Here is a 17875-nt window from a genome sequence, read left to right on the forward strand (position 1 = left end):
GGGAGGAGAGAACTTCCACTTTTTTTTTTTTTTTCAGATTTAACCATTTTATTGACTTTTCAATTAACAATAAAGTTAATTTGGACACTAAATCAGAAAATACTTTCTATGGTGACTTTAAACTGCATTTTTCAACCCACAAATTTATCCAGAGCCATTTTTTAGGCAGTAAGAATTCACATTCAGCAAGTCTGTACGTTTTAACTGGAGAGTTGAGGCCATTTACATTCGAAGTAACTATTGATAAGTAACAACTTGGCCCTGCCATTTTTCTATAAATTTTCCAATTGCTTGGGTTTCTTTTGTACTTTTACTGTGATTTTCTTCCTTCACATTTTTTTTTTCACAATGATGGCTATCTTTCTGTGTTTCCCTGTGTAGCACACCCTTAAGTATCTTTTTTTAAAATTTGTTGTTGTTGTTGTTGTTGTTGTTTTCTTTCAAACTTTTATTTAATGAATATAAATTTCCAAAGTACAGAATATGGATTACAATGGCTTCCCCCCATAACAACCCTCCCACCCGCTACCCTCCCCTTTCCCACTCCCTCTCCCCTTCCATTCACATCAAGATTCATTTTCGATTCTCTTTATATACAGAAGATCAGTTGAGCATACATTAAGTAAAGATTTCAACAGTTTGCTCCCACACAGAAACATAAAGTGAAAAATACTGTTTGAGTACTAGTTGTAGCATTAAATCTCAATGTACAGCACACTAAGGACAAAGATCCTACATGAGGAGTAAGTGCACAGTGACTCCTGTTGTTGACTTAACAAATTGACACTCTTGTTTATGGCCTCAGTAATCACCCTAGGCTCTTGTCATGAGCTGCCAAGGCTATGGAAGCCCCCTGAGTTCACCGACTCTGATCATATTTAGACAAGGCCATGGTCAAAGTGGAAGTTCTCTCCCTTTGTCCCCACTGGGGTGCAGCCTTTTCCCAGAGAGGACCCTCAGGCCAGCCCCCTTGCTTACTTACATGAAAAAATACTCAGGATCATTAGCCATCAGGGAAATGCAAATCAAAATTACATTGAAGTTTCACTTCACTCCAGTTATAATGGCTGTCATATAGAAATTAACAAACAACAAATGCTAGTGAGGATGTGGGGAAAAAGCACCCTGGTCCACTGTTAGTAGGAATGAAAATTGTGCTGCCCCTGTGGAAGATAGTGTGGAGATAACTCAGAACTCTGAATATAGACCTACCATATGTTGCAGCCACCCCAATCCTGGCAATTTACCCAATCCAAAATAAATCAGCATCTGGAAGAATTATCTGTACTCTCTTGTTCATTGCAGCACAATTCACAATAATTAAGATATGGAATCAACCCAGATGTCCATCAACTGTTGACTGGATAAAGAAGTCATGGTATACACACACTATGGAGTACTACTCAGCTGTTAAAAAATGAAATCCTGTCATTTGCAACAAGGTGGTGACAATTGGAAACCATTTTACTTAGTGAAATAAGCCATTCCCAAAATTACAGATATCATGTTTTCCCTAATTCAAGTTAACTAATAGAGTACCTCAATGTGTTGCAGTGTTGAATTCTTTTACTTAGAATAGGGTTAACTATACTATCCTTAAGTATACTGAAAATTTATATTTGTAATAATTAAGAGTGGAAATGTGTGGGGGGATAAAGTGTCATTATGTTCCTAAATCTGTATATATTAAGTATATTAACCTTGTATAACTTAAATAAAAGTTAAAAATTGTGATAGAATACCAGTTACATTGTATCAGCAAGTATACTGTTTATAATAGATTTCTTATAAAAAATAAAAAAAACATTAAAACATAAACCTTCTACATAAAAATATAAAACAAGCAAAATGAAGTAATATTATGATAATCCTATTATTTTAACATTTTTACACTCATATAAATTGACCATATGTATTCATATTTTTATTTTTTATTTTTCATTTTATTTGAAAGAGAGTGAAAGAAAAAGAAATAAAGAATAGTATCTGTCATCTGACAATCACCCCTCAAGTGCCTCCCACAGTCATGGCTGGGCCAGGCTGAAGCTAGGAGCCCATCTCAAGTCCAGTTTCACATGAAGACAGCAGTGAGCTAAACTCTTTTTTTTTTTTTTTTTTTTTTTTGACAGGCAGAGTGGACAGTGAGAGAGACAGACAGAGAGAAATGTCTTCCTTTGCCGTTGGTTCACCCTCCAATGGCCACTGCGGCCGGCGCGCTGCAGCTGGCGCACCGCACAGATCCGAAGGCAGGAACCAGGTACTTATCCTGGTCTCCCATGGGGTGCAGGGCCCAAACACTTGGGCCATCCTCCACTGCACTCCCTGGCCACAGCAGAGAGCTGGCCTGGAAGAGGGGCAACCGGGACAGAATCCGGCGCCCCAACAGGGACTAGAACCCGGTGTGCCGGCGCCGCAAGGCGGAGGATTAGCCTAGTGAGCCGCAGCGCCGGCTCGCTAAACTCTTGAATCATCATCTTCAGCCTTTCTTGGTACACATTTACATGAAGCTGAAATTGAAAGTGGAGCCAGGACTCAAACCCAGGCACTGGATATAGGATGTGGGCATCACAAACAGCATCTTAACTACTGTGCCAAATATTTGCCCCTATTTTACTTTAATTTTTTTCCATTATTTTGGAGAAAGGAGAGAGAAGATGTGGGAGCATTTACCTCTGCTGGTTCATTCCCAATTTGCCTCTAACAACCAGTGTTTGAACAGCCTGTATTTAGGAGTTAGGAACATAATTGTTTTCTCAGATGGTAGTGGGGATCTAGCACTTGAGCCAGTATCTGCTGCCTCACAAGATACAATAAGAAGAAACTAGAATTGGGAGATGAGCCACATATCAGGCACTCTGATTGGTAGGCCAAATGCCTGCCCCATGCATATTTTAAATAGCTGTATATATAGTCAGCACTCTGCCATTTTCACTTAATAGCATTTCAGAATCATTCCTCCAGATATTGGTATCATATTATAATTCTGTTATTTCATAATATTACATGTGTTCATCTAGGCTCAAATAAATGGAAACAGAAAAACTTCATTCAATGATCACCTAATCTGAACATTTTTTTTCTTCCTTTCTGCTTTATTTTTTCAAACCTCAAGAAACAGAAGTAAACACTATTCTCGTAAATCTAAAAATTATTTTAAACTCTCTGATCAGAAATTCAGATAGCAAATTTTGAGAGTATTTACATGATGCTAATTGTAAATAAATTATTTTTGACCAGAGGGCTAAAGCATGACTATGGAATATAGAATTTTGAGTATCTTATGAATGTTTTGCTAAAATTAAATGCTTTGTCTATAAAAATATGAATGCATTTGCTCTTACTCAACTTCCTTATCTGACCTTGCTCCTTCAAAGATGCACTTGTTACAGTATGTCAGTCACTAATGAGGCCTAAAGTAATTGAGGCTGATTGAACTGGCAAGATGCTGCCTAATTAGAATGATAAATGGAACTGGCTGATCAAGAATGGAGGAGTGAATGGCACAGGGGGCATTAAACAAGGTCATTTTGTCAAGGAGGACCACTAATTCGAGTGTACCCCTCCTCCAAGTAATGACCGTCCTTCATGCCAAGTGAGCCCAGAAGTCTGGGCTATACTCAGATTATTATGTGTGGAACTTTCTGACTCTGCTTTGTTCTTAGGCATGGCAATTGCAAGGCTTTAGTGATTCCCTGGGTATGTCATTCAATATAAACACTGACACCAAATGCTTGGAGCCATATGATTATCTTGCTAGTAAGGGTGAGGACTTATGAATGCATTAGTTCTCCAGGCAAATAAAGATTGGCTCAAAATATGCCCCTGTCTTATCAAACATTCTATGCCACATGGGAAATCCACCACAAACTTTCTTGTTTATAGGACACAAAGTTTTGTAAGTGTTTTAGGATGTGAACTAGATGCAATCTTTCCAAATTTCCTGACCACTTATAAGGTAGTCATTGCCTTTGGTTATTTTAGCATACTTATCTTTATAAATTTTAAAAAATCATTTACTTGAAAGGAAGACACAGAGAAAGTGGGAGACAGAGAGCTGTCAGCTGTCAGCTCACTCCCTCAGTGCCATAACAGCTGGGAATGGGCCACGGCTGAGCCTGGAGCTGGGAACTCAATCCAGGTCTCCCACAGGAGAACAGGATCCCAATTACCTGAGACATTACCTCTGACTCCCAGAATGCACATTTTTGGGAAACCAGAGATTGTTAACAAACCCATGCATGCTGTTTTTGGATGGCAATGTCTTAACTGCTCAAACTCCTACCTTGAACACTTTTTTTCTTCTAAAGAAAACATCAACTTCATTCTTTAAGTTGATGTGGTTGTAAACTTATAAACATACATTCATAAATATTTCAATGTAATTTTCAGTCAGATTTTGCTCACAACTTATTCAGAATAAATGTTCTGAAGAAAGTTGCAACTATTTCTACCAGACCATGCTTAAAATATTTACAATAGAAATATCACTAAAATATGCAATACTTTTCTCACTGCATTCATTCCTGTATTTCCTGGGGCAGAGTCCTTGTTGCCATGTGATCATCGTCTAGGATGACTAATCTTTGTATCATTTTCATTTTCAAGTTTGTGTCCAGAGATGTGTTTCCAACTCCTCAGAACACCTAGCTGATGCTTAGCACAAATAAAGTTCTTTTACTTCAGATCTGTAATTTGACTTCTACAAAAACAATCTGAAATGAAGGACAGTTAAGAACTACTCAACAAAATTAAATAATAATGAATTTGGGGAAAATAGTGAATAGAAAACTGCATAAATTGGTGTAAAAGAAAACAAGTCAATAGATGGCTAGATTGAAACCACAAGTCTGGAGCTCAATCTGGGTCTCCAAAGTAGGTGGCAAGGACACGACTACTTGAGTCATTACCTGCTGCCTCACATAGTATGCACTTATAGGAAGCTGGATCAGAAGAAGAGCCAGGACTCCATCCCAGGCACTCCAGTAAAGGAAGTAGGTATCCCAAGATGCATCTTTTTGCTGCACCAAACACCCACCCCAACAGCAGATCTTTTGTAACAAGTAAGACCTGACTATGCTACTGTCCCTGTCATTTACTAGTTTTATAGTTTTGGACAACTTTACTAATGAACATGTTATTTACTTCACTGGTTTTTTGTTGAGGATGAAGTACTAAAAAGCTTCACGCAGTGGCTACTATACAGAAAAGACTCAGTAAAGAGTAGTAGATGATAATACTGCTTATACACTTCATGGAGGCAACTAAGAAATGAATAAAGCATTTTTCCTTCAATTTTGTCACTCTATCATTCCTCTGCTGCTCCTATCACCCAGCCAGAGATTATTGTCTTTCTCTGTTCTGTGCCCTTTTCTCCGGGAAGATTCACTTTCACTCTCTTTGTTTTTGGCAAATCTCCGCTCTCCATCAATCTGCAACCCCTACCCCTTCTCCACTCAGCTGCCATTCCACCCCTCCTTACTTGGTTGAACCTGCTCTGCTGTACTGCCAATTTGTCTCCTGCTGACACTGGGCATGTCTAAAACTGTCAATCATCTCTTTCAGGCTCACTTACATCCACTTTATAAATGTACTAGACAGTCCCTGCTTATGAAACAAAAGATATTGAATTAAACCTTTGCCAGATGACTCAGGGTCATGCCCATGATCGCCAATTATTGTGTTGTCCTATAAAGCTATAGGGAACATTGGGGTATATGAGTTGCTTGTTATTATACTAAATGGATTTATTATAAAGTATGTTGCAAAGAAAAATATAGCCTATGAAACCAAAGAGGAAATGTCTTATTGTTTGGAGTGAAATCTGTCCTGTGTGGTGATAAACTATACAATGATACTTCTCTCTCTCATTTACTTGTAATACAGTGATTTTCTTATTTGTTTCTTGTGACTGGAAAGTAGAAAGGAGCTTGTGATACACTGTCAAATGCCAGTGCAGTTTTGCTCAGAATACTATTTCTCTTAATAAATATGATGCTTTTAATCTTGTATCCAACTAAAAACTACAATATTAACTTCTAATTTTTGCTTAATACTTATATTTTATATTTTATTTTATTAATGCTTTAAGACTTGTTTTGGAATTAGACTGAACAAATATTATATGTAATATAGAAATCATAGTAGGTTCCTAAGACACTCAAAACAAATTACCATGCACTGGATGGCTTTATGAAAGCCTAGTTTAGAAACTAGGATTCTGCAATCAAGGTATCAGCAGGGCCGTGCTATCTCTGAGGGATCTGAGAGAGAACCATTCCTGGCCTCTTCTTGGCTTCTAGCATTTTCCAGGAGTCATTGCTATGCATTGGTTTATGGGTACATCACTGAAATTGTTGACCATAACATCACTTGGTGTTTCCCCCATGTGTCTACCTATGACTATGTTTTCTTTGTTAAGGATACAAGCTGTGGGATTAGGAATCATTTTAACCCAATAAGACCTCTTCGAAACTAACCTACTTATGTCTGAAAAGACCCTATTTCCAAATAGGCTGTGGTTCTGGGGTTCTGGGTAGGCACAAATTTTAGGGGAACCATACTCAACCTGGTACAGCACCAAGTAGCCCGATTTTCCTGTTTGGTTATGTTTTCATCAGTACCATCTGTCCTCATCTTCTTGTAGGTATAATTCCAGAAATACTCATTTATCTGTACTAATTTTAAGTCTTTGGAAAGATGATCAGTGAAAAAGCAGTTACATTGGTTAACTTGGTTCACTTATTAATAGAAATTAGCATTTGTTGGCATTTTTAGTTTGGGAAATTCTGTTTTTAAAGGACCAATTCATGGCAAATGACAACACCTTGTATACACATTTGTCCTAACTGGTTGCGATAATAGTTGAAACTATCAGATGGTAGCTAGAAACTGTGTTAAAACCCACAGTGAAGTAAGTAGGAACAGCCCACTGTTCTCATTAGACCTATTAATCTGTAAACAATATGCTCAGAAGTATAACTCATCTCACTTTGTGTATCTCCTACTTCTGAATTTCCTACTTCTGAATTTCCTATTGCAATAACAGAAACTATTGTCAACTAAATGGGTTCACCTGGGAACTCCGCAACATTCAATTACCCCGTTTTTCACCCACTGTACTCATTCATCACATCTTGCTAAGTCTAGCAATTATTTCCTACTTTGCATTTTTCTTGTCACTCCTTTGATTCAGCTCTTTATCACTTCTCTTTTGTACCACAGTGATAGTAGTAAAACTGGTCTCACTACTTCTACCTCCCATTCATGTGCAGCCTCTACCTCAGTACTGCTAAGATGTTCTTCAAAAGAGAAAATTCCGTTCAAATTTCTCCTCTGATCAAAACGCTTCAAATACTTTCCATGGACTAGAGTATAAACTGGTAACATAGCACGGCATAGGACAACAGTACTGATCTGGTTGTTTCACATATTTCTGATCTCACCTGTCTGCACTCCTCAGCTGGGGCTTGAGCTTTGCCTAGTGAGACAGCTTGTCCTTCTGACACCTACTAGACACAACTCAGTGTCTTTGTGATGTCTCCTCTGCCCATTTCCTAGGGGGACTCACATACTGCCTTTTCTTGACTCACATAATATCTACTCACATAGACTGCTAAGTCATTCACTATTATAGCATTTTGTAATATTGCATGTATGCTTATTTTCCATAAATATAGTAAGTACAGTAATGAAATAAGATGGGATTTGGGAGCTGCACACCACAGGTCAAATTAGGTTATTTCACTTTCCAGCCCCTTGCTAAACAGGGAGATAGTAATAGGAGGGAGAGTGAATATTCTGGTTTAGAGTGTGAATTCTGGGACATTGTCTTAGGAAATGCTGCTGAGACTGATTTCCTGATGGAGTCAGGGGAGATTCAATAAGCACAAAGATGAAAACTGACATTCTTATGCTTAGTAGGTATTTGAGTACCTATATGGACCAGGATGCAACAGCAAATACAACAAACCAGGTCCTTACCTTCATGGGGATTTTACTTATTTTTTAATGTAAATGTTATTTGTCATTTCTATTTTAAGTATTCTCCACTGCTTAGCACAGTGCTGATGCATACTATTCAATAACTAATTTAAATAAATAGAACAAAAAAACCCAGAATTTTTTATAAGGAATTGTGAAAATGCACAAAATAAAATAAATGCTAGACAATCAAGATGGTTATTTTTTTCTTATCTAGTAGTTTATGGTGTGACTGTTCCTTAAGTCCTTTTTTCTACAAAAGTTTTTGTGTGCTGACAGACTTAAAATGCTGGTGAAGCAGTCCAAGGGAATGAATCAATACATACCGGGAATAGCAGACATCAAAATCTTCAGCATCTATAACATCTATTACATGTTTCAATTTTTAAACCCATATAACATTGGCAGGGGAGGGTACAATGTGAACAGAATTTTCACCTAGTCTTTTAGGTTATCTGAGGATGGCCAGATACATAATTATCTAAATATATTGAAAAAATGGAGAAACATCAGATGTATTATTTAGCCAGATAATGACAGAGAAAAGTGTTACATTACCTGCCTAAAAATAAAATGTCAAATTATCACCTGAGTAAAGCTTAATATAGTGAGGGGAGATAAGTGAAGCTAACAGAATACTAGCACAAAGAAACAGTTGAGTGAGCAATTGCTAAAGTCAGGAAATGGGTCCTTTTTCTAGTGAGATATGAGCAAATTTTTGGTTAGGATTTCTATTGACAAATATGTTCTCAGTTCAATGGTTTATTTACTTGGGGGTGGCCAGTTTTAGGTTCATACCATAAACCAAATCAGGGTTCTCAATCTGAATAGGTATCACCTGAATTTGCTTTGACTCCAATTTTTGTTAGTTATCTAGTAGACATATCTCAGGATAGACATGATGACCACAGAGCCAGCCTGGTGGCACATTAGCTTAAGCTGCCACTTGTGACACTGGCATCCTATTTCGGAGTGCCTGTCCAAGTCAAGTCAGAGCTGATCTGATTGTGATCCTGATAATCGCTACTATGCCTGGTAAGGTGGGGGAAGTTGATCTAAGTACTTTGGTCCCTGCCACCTACGTGAAAGACCCTGACTGAATTCCTGACTCCTAGCTTTGGCATGTTCCAGACCTAGCTTTTGCAGGCATTTGAAGAGTGAACCAGTGTAAGGAAGATCTCTGTCTTTCTGCTTCTCCCTTTCTGTCTGTTGTTCTGTCATTCAAATCAGTAATTTAAAAAAAAAAATCACATCTATGAAACTAAGCATTCTCATCACAGCAGTCAATAAAATTCTAAAAGCACATACCTTGTAAAAATGAACCAGGAAATCATTTTTGTCTGATAAAGAGGAACAGAGTCATTTGAGATATTTAGCTGCGTATAATTCAAGGACTTTATTAATAGAATAAAATGGCTTGAAGCGAAGAAAGATTCTTTTTTCTTGGTAACATTGTCAAAAATCTAGGAAAACTTATTCCCTGGACAGAGAAAGCAAATATGAACTGAACACTTGGCAATACTTTAAGAAGACTGTGCTTTGGGGACAAGATGAACTAACAAATACAGTTTCTCAAGATTGTTTTTCTGCATTGCATGTTACTTCAAGTAGATGCGTCTTTCACAGTTCAGGCATTTTGGGACCAGTATAATCAGAAATGTTGCACAGTGGTTATGCTTAGCACCAGATTTTTGCTATGTCTATCTACCCCTACATGATCATTTTGTGCTGCATACAAAGCCTCAATCTTTGTGATTGCATTAGCTGGATGTCAGGGACTGCAAACTCATTTCACAAATATGGATTCTGGACCATATATTTTTAGTTGTTGTTGATTGGAGAAGTGGAAAAGCAGAAACACAGAACAGAAAATTTAAGGGGGATGGCTGGCAAAAATCTGGTTCCAGTGGCAACAACAGCACAAAGTAATTTTTCTCATAGAATTGTATAGAGAGTGCACCTGAGGAACCAGAAGGATTATGAAAACCTTGCCAGTCACTGCAGGGTGCTGCTAAAGGCAAACTCATTGAAGTTTCGGTTCAAAAATGATAAGGTTTAATAAATCTCTCTGGGTAGATTTATCTCATAATTGCAGATCATATTTAGAGGGCTGGACTAATTAGACTTGATTTGTATATGCTTTAGGCTTAATTGAAAGTCAGTTTTCCTATGTTACTAAAAATGATTCTTTGTTCATGTGGAAAGAGGCTACTTTTGCATAAGTTAAATTCTAAAACATAACCCTGTTTATATTCTTTGTGTTTGAATTGCATGCTGCTCTCCTGCTAGGAAATAGTCACTTTTCAAAACAAAGTAAAGATGCTGTTTTGTCTGTGATTTGTGATTCTAAAATATATTCTGAGATAAATCTTAAAGAGTACCCAAGAAGATATACATGCAAAAGTACAGTTATATTTTAATAAAGGGAAATAATAAAAAAACTTACCTTTTATTTAACAAGGGCACTCTTGCTGGGTTATACATTGTTTTAAAAAGTAGCTAATCTTGAAATGCTAGAGCTTCTTGCAATAAGAATTATGCCTTTGAAGTTTTTGTATCAGCATAGATACAGTAATGACTAATGCTATATGTTGGTTCAATTAGCCTATTATTTAAATTTCATATTAATGTTCATCCATTGTAGAGCTTTACCTTTGAATTTGCATAATGTTTTCTTGGTCCTTATTAAGGTATCTCCATACATATGCTGCTTATTATTAACGTGACTGAATTTTAGTGTCAGTTCAATTAATGATGAGATTCAGTCGCTTAAGCCACATATTTATATAGTTTAATATAACTTAACAAACTTCCTCTTAATTCATGTTTCTGTTGTCGCCTGAAATTATGGTAGGGGATCCATGGACAGAGTTAGGATTTTGGAATTTCCATTTTTTCATTCTTTTCTTACAATTATTTCCTAATAATCCTATTCAATATCAAACTTATAAATTAATAGAGCAAGTGCACAGTCACATAATATATATGGGAGCCATCCAGATATTTCTCTTATCTTACAGAGATAGTATCTCACCCTCATTCTCTAATTATCTAATCACCATCATTAGATTTTTCTCAGGAAAAAATTAGCATTTACATTAAAAATGAAGTTGATAAACACAGCTTCAAACAAAATCCAGCAAGTAACTGTGGATATCAGGAAAGTGATTTGAAAGTTTAAACGGAGAGGAAAATGACAAGGAACAGCCAACTCAGAATTGAATCATGAGAATAAAGTTGTTATCTGACTCTATCTGACATCAAGATTTACTATAAAGTTACAGAAATCAAGACACATTGTAATTGGTGAATGAATAGAGTACTCTGTGATATTTCAGTAGGACACAATAGAAAGAACACAAAACGTGGAAGAAATAATTGGTAAATTGGGCTTTCTTAAAGCTGAAAATTTCTCTATAAATTGCAATGCCAATAAAATAAGAACACAAACCACAGAATGGGAAAAATACTTAAAAGACACACTCAACATGCATAAAGAATATGTATATAAAGTATAGAGGGATGGCATTTTATCAGGCAGTTAAACTACCAGTAGGATATTCATGTTCCACACTGGAGTGCCTGGGTTTAATTCTTGGCACTATCTCCTAATTCCAGCTTCCTCCTAGTGTAAATCTTGGGAGGCAGAAGCGATGGTTCAAGTGTTTGTATTCTTCCACTCATGTGTGTATCCTGTATTGAATTCTGATTCCAAGCTTCTTTCCTGGTCCATCCCCAACTGTGGAAGGCACTTGCATAATGAACAAGTGGATGGAAACTCTCTTACTCTGTATATGTGTCTCTTTCTCTCTCCAATAAAGAATTAAAATTTTATCAGTTAATATTAGCAGACACTAGTCTTGTTTATGTGATCCCTTTGACTCTTAATCCTATCATTATGATCAATTATGAACTGAAACTGATCACTTTGACTAGTGAGATGGCATTGGTACATGCTACCTTGATGGGATTGATGCTAATACTAACTGATAGAATTAAAAAAGAGATAACAATCCAACATGGGAAGCAGAATACACAGCAGACTCATAGAATGGCAGATGTCCTAAACAGCACTCTGGCCTCAGAATCAGCCCTTAAGGCATTCGGATCTGGCTAAAAATCCCAGGAGAGTATTTCAGGCATGGAAAGCCAAGACACCATGCAAAAAAAAAATGACCTAAATGAAAGATCTCTGTGAGTGAGATCCCAGCAGAAAGAACGGGCCATCAAAGGAGGTACCTTTCTCTGAAGGGAGGAGAGAACTTCCACTTTGACTATGATGTTCTCTAAATATGATCGAAGTTGGCGAACTCAAGAGACTTCCATAACCTTGGCAACTCATGACAAGAGCCTCGGGTGATTACTAACCCCATAAATAAGAGTGTCAATTGTTAAATCAACCACAGGAGTCTCTGTGCACTTACTCCCCATGTAGGATCTCTCCTTAATGTGTTCTGTGCAAATTAATGGTATAACTAGTACTCAAACAGTACTTTATACTTTGTGTTTCTGTCTGGGTGCAGTCTGTTGAAATATTCACTTAGTATATACTAAGTTGATCTTCTGTATATAAAGATAATTGAAAATGAATTTTGATGTGAATTGGATGGGTGAGGAAGTAGGAGATGGGATAGTTGAGGGTGGGGGGAGGTTATGGGGGGGGGGGAAGCTGCTATAATCCAGAAGTTGTACTTTGGAAATTTATATTTATTAAATAAAAGTTAAAAAAATTAAAATTTTAAGAAAACATACACAAATAGCTCTTAAAACTAAGCACTAAGAAAGTAAACACTAAGAAGTAAACTTTATTGCAAAATGATCAAAACATGAAGAGATATCTCATCAAAGAACACATACAGATAGTAATAAAAAGGTGTTCAATATCATTTGGAAATTATAAATTAAATGAGATATAAGTACACTTCTGAATGGCAAAAATCTGAAGCATTAACAATGCATTCTGATGAAAATGTAGAAAAATAACTTTCATTTATTGCTGTTGGGGATTCAGAATGGTAGTTTGTTAGTTTCATATATACTAAATGTGTTCTTTTCATATGATGTAGGAATATCATGCCTTGCTACTTACCTAAATGATTTGATCATTCATATACATCCTAAAACCTGTACATGGATGGTTGTGGCAGCTTTATATACAAGTGGAAAAATATGGAACCAATCGACATAGTCTTTAGTAGGTGAGTGTATAAGTAAATTGGGGCATATCTAGATAACAATATTACTCATTGCTAAGAAGAAATGAGCTATGAAACTATGAAAAGACTTGGATGGAGCTTATATGCATATTATTAAGTGCAAGAAGCTGTGTTTAAAAGGCTACATATTGTATGATTCCAATGATATGAAATTCTGGAAAAGGCAAAAGTATATAGACAGTAAAAAGACCAATGGTTTGCCAAAGAACAATAGGAGTAAGATGAATAGGCAGAATATAGAGGATTTTTAAGGCTTCAAATTATTCTGTATGATTATAAAATTGTGAATATGTGCCATTACACATTTGCCAAAATTCATAAAATTTACACCTAGTGTGACCCTACTTTAAATTATAGACTTTGAGTGATAATATTATGTTAATATAAGTTCATGGATACAAGTGCACCACTGAGGTTAGGGATTCTTAAAGGAAGAGGGTTTAACATTTTTGTGGGTAGGGACTATGTGGCAACTCTGTATATTCTACTCAATTTTGCTATGTACACAAATTATTAGAGGAAGTCTTTTAAAATGCATACATAAAGAACAGAAGAATATTTTAATTCAAACTTCCCCTCAAATGCAGTTGACCTTTATGTACATTAAGCCAAATTTTCAATTTCTTTTACATTTTTCCAACTTCCAAATAAAGTAATTTCTTCTGCAGAAGCTTCAATTACCCATTTTAAAGGAGGACTTCATTTCTCTCCTTCCCACCTACCTGGTTGTCTGTCCAAGGCTTTTTAAATGAAAAATTTGGCTACTGCTTGAAGATTGCAGCCGTCTTGATGAGAGAAAAGATTTAAGATTGCATGTCCTGGGATGAGTGTATTGACAGGTGGAAAGGTGGATGGAGTGTGAGAAATGCCAGTCTGAGATTAAGAAAAGAAAGACTGTATAAAATAAAAGCAGTTGGAGGCCGGTGCCGCGGCTCACTAGGCTAATCCTCCACCTTGTGGCGCCGGCACACGGGGTTCTAGTCCCGGTCGGGGCGCCGGATTCTGTCCCGGTTGCCCCTCTTCCAGGCCAGCTCTCTGCAGTGGCCAGGGAGTGCAGTGGAGGATGGCCCAAGTGCTTGGGCCCTGCACCCCATGGGAGACAAGGATAAGTACCTGGCTCCTGCCTTCGGATCAGCACAGTGCACCAGCTACAGTGCACTGGCTGCGGCGGCCATTGGAGGGTGAACTAACGGCAAAGGAAGACCTTTCTCTCTCTCTCTCTCACTGTCCACTCTGCCTGGTGGGGGGAGAGGGGGAAACAGTCAGAGAAAAGTCTTAAGAAGGAAATCCGAAGGGACCCTGAGTGTTTTGTGTGTAGAGTCATATCTATGGATAGATTGAGATTTAGAAGTAGATACGGTAAAGATGAGTCCTTCAACACAAGCGATGGGAAAATAGACGTGTAATATGGTGGAATTCAGACTAGCCTTGCATACTGATGGAAAGAACCATATGTTTCTATCCAAAATTTCTACCCATATTTTGTGTTCATAATCCTGTAAGTGTATTGCAGTAGATATGGTAAAGGTCTGTCTTCCAAAAGGCTCATTTAGAAGTAAATTTCTCAGTGAGTGGGAATGAATGTGTATTATGAGATTTTTGTTAGAAATCTGGCAAAATTTGAGAGCAGTTTTTGGTTTATGGCAAAAGACAAAAAGTGCTAGCTCAAAAGGCAGTAGGCATTAGAAGAAATGTTGAAAATATTTATAGGCAAGCTCTTTTACTGTAGCTAGTGAGCATGACTAATGTGCTAGAAGCCATATGAGTGGAAAGAAGACAGATGACAGTTTTAATTAAATAAACTAGCATAAATGTTTTCATAACTGAGATTGGTACAACTTAAATGAAAAACTGATATCTTACAAACTTTTTATATTTGAAAATTAATTCTAATGGCTTTCAAATTCATATCTGTATGAAATGGAGTCCTATAGTTTAAGGTCATAATAATAAAAGGAAGCAAAATTCTTTGGTGAACTGAAAATTTTTAAGCATGTAGAAAGCTTAGATAGCTTGTAAGTAATTGCCACTCGTAAGGGCTTTGTTGATGGGTAGAAGGAGAAAGATGCAGGCAACGCAATTTAATACTATAATTCCATTGACCATTCATGGATTTCCATATATACTGTTCACAATCTAGCAACATAAGGAAGAAAGTCGTATAAACATAGGTATTATTCTAATTCTAGTATCAACAATCTGATTTTCTCACAAAAAGTGTGTAAAAATAGGTCATTATTTTGAGTATTATCTACATAGAATTTAAGCTCTTTAAAATATTCTTGATATTGATTTTGAGAAGAGAGATTTTATGTTTGGCAAATGTATGTAGACTAAAATGGATAATGAATGCCTTGCAATGAAATACAGTATAAAGTTGAAAAACACTTCCAGGGATACCAAGGTGGTTCAACATTCACTGACAAATAAATATGATATATCACAAGAGCATAACAAAACTCAAAAATCATGTAATCATCTCAGTAGATACAGAAAAAACATTTGATTACATTCAACACTCTTCATTATAAAAACTCTGAACAAATTGGATATAGAAAGAACATACCAAAACATAATAAATACCCTATATAACAAGACAACAACTAAAATTATTTTAAATGGGTAAGTGCTCAATGCTTAATAAGATCTGGAACAAGACAAAGATGCCCACCTTCACAACTTTTTTTCACCATATTACTGGAAGTTCTAGCCAGAGTACTCAAGCTAGAGAAAGAAAGAAATATCACTCAAATTAGAACACAGGAAACCAAATTATCACTGTTTTCAGATAACATGATCTTAAATGTTTAGAAATCCCCAAAGGATCCTCCAAAATTGTTAGAATTAAGAAACAAAGCCCACAAACTTGGAGGATATTGTCACTGTACAAAAAAACAGTAGGATTCTTATGCAACTTCTATTTAAAAAAAAGAACTGAGGGTCTGGCGCCTTGGCTCACTTGGTTAATCCTCTGCCTGTGGTGCTGGCATCACATATGGGCACTGGGTTCTAGTCCCGGTTGCTCCTCTTCCAGTCCAGCTCTCAGCTGTGACCCAGGAAGGCAGTGGAGGATGGCCCAAGTGCTTGGGCACCTGCACCTGTGTGGGAGACCAGGAGGAAGCACGGGGCTCCTGGCTTCGTATTGGCGCAGTGGCGGCTTCAGAGCGGTGCAGTGCTGGCCGTAGCGGCCATTTGGGGAGTGAACCAACGGAAGGAAGACTTTTCTCTCTGTCTCTTTCTCTCACTGTCTAACTCTGTCTGTCAAATAAGTAATTAAAAAAATAGGGAAATTGTAACTAAGGAAGTGAAATATATCTATAATGAAAGTATGAAAGAACTTGAAGAGCACATAAAGAAATATAAAGACACTCTGTGTTCATGGATTGGAAGAATCAATATTATTAAAATGTGCACATTACCTAAAGCTATTTACAGGTCTAATGTATTCTCTATCAAAATTCTAATAACCTTTTGCACATAACTAGAAAAAAGCACTACTAAAATTTGCATGAAACTGGTATAGGTAGGCAGATAGTCTTAGATTTGTGAGCTGGAAGACCATGCCTCCTATGTAATCTCATGCCCCTGCTTGATCTCACCTGTGTGCCCACCTGCCAATCAGACTACATAACTATTCCCCTTTGGAAGTGAATTAAAGGCCTGGAGCATGGTTGTCCCCTCCCTTCTTATCTTGAGCCTTAGGATGTGTGGCATTTTGGCCGCCACTCTGCCTCTGCTTTCCTGCCCACACTATGCTACCTGTGGCTGCTCCGAATCATATGCTTTGCTCTATATGGCTCCTGGCCTGCCCTTTGCCTGGTATGGACCTTGCATGTTCTTCTAGACTTCTTTCGCCCCTAAACAAAGCCCTCACTTTCCTGTGCATTTTTTCACTGAATAAATATTAAAAATAAACTTACCATGTCACCTGATTTATTTTAAGCTGATATTCAGAATTCTTCTCTGAATAGACAGCAAGAACACACCAAAAATATTAATAATTAAAATTATTAATAAGCTTAGCTGATATCAAAACCACAACATATCATAAATAGCCAAAATGATCTTAAGCAAAAGGAACAATTCTGGAGGCATTACAACATTCCTTGACTTTAAAATGTATAAAAATGCTACAATAATTAAAATACTATAGTATTTGCTATAGAAATAAAACCATGGGCCAATAAAACAAAATGAAGACAAGAGAAATAAACCTATACATCTACAGCCAGCTGATCTTTGACTAATGTGATAAGGATATGTATTGGAAAAAGGATAATCTCTTTAATAAGTAGCATTCAGAAAATGGATTTCCACATGCAGAAGGATAAAACTAGATCCTTATGCCTCAACCTATGCAAAATTTAAAGTAGTTTATTCTAAATATGAAACTTTGAAACTACTATTAGAACATATAGGGAAAACACTACAGAACTTTGAAATGCACAAGGCTTTTCTGGTCAGGCCCCAAAAGTGCAGGAAATAAAAGCCAAATACACAAATGGGATTTCATCAAACTAAAGAGCTTTCACATAGAAAAAGAGACAACTAGCAAAGAAAAAGGACAGTCTACGTAAGGGGAGAAAATATTTGCAAAGCTATGTATCCAACAACGGATTAATATTCACAATGTACAAGGAACTGAACAATTAAAGCAAAACCAAATAATCCAATTTAAA

The 17875-nt window shown here is 36.8% G+C and overlaps 1 long non-coding RNA gene across 1 annotated transcript in view; it reads left to right on the plus strand.

Annotated features, from left to right (window-relative positions):
* LOC138849607 (uncharacterized) overlaps positions 1-14436 on the plus strand; it is a 337768-nt gene extending 323332 nt beyond the window's left edge. Inside the window, exon 2 of the long non-coding RNA XR_011388564.1 lies at positions 13047-14436. This is a non-coding gene — a long non-coding RNA (uncharacterized lncRNA). The remainder of the gene's footprint in view (positions 1-13046) is intronic.
* Positions 14437-17875: the final 3439 nt, after the last annotated feature.

Source organism: Oryctolagus cuniculus, chromosome 5 (assembly GCF_964237555.1).
Source record: "Oryctolagus cuniculus chromosome 5, mOryCun1.1, whole genome shotgun sequence".
Lineage (NCBI taxonomy): Eukaryota > Metazoa > Chordata > Mammalia > Lagomorpha > Leporidae > Oryctolagus > Oryctolagus cuniculus.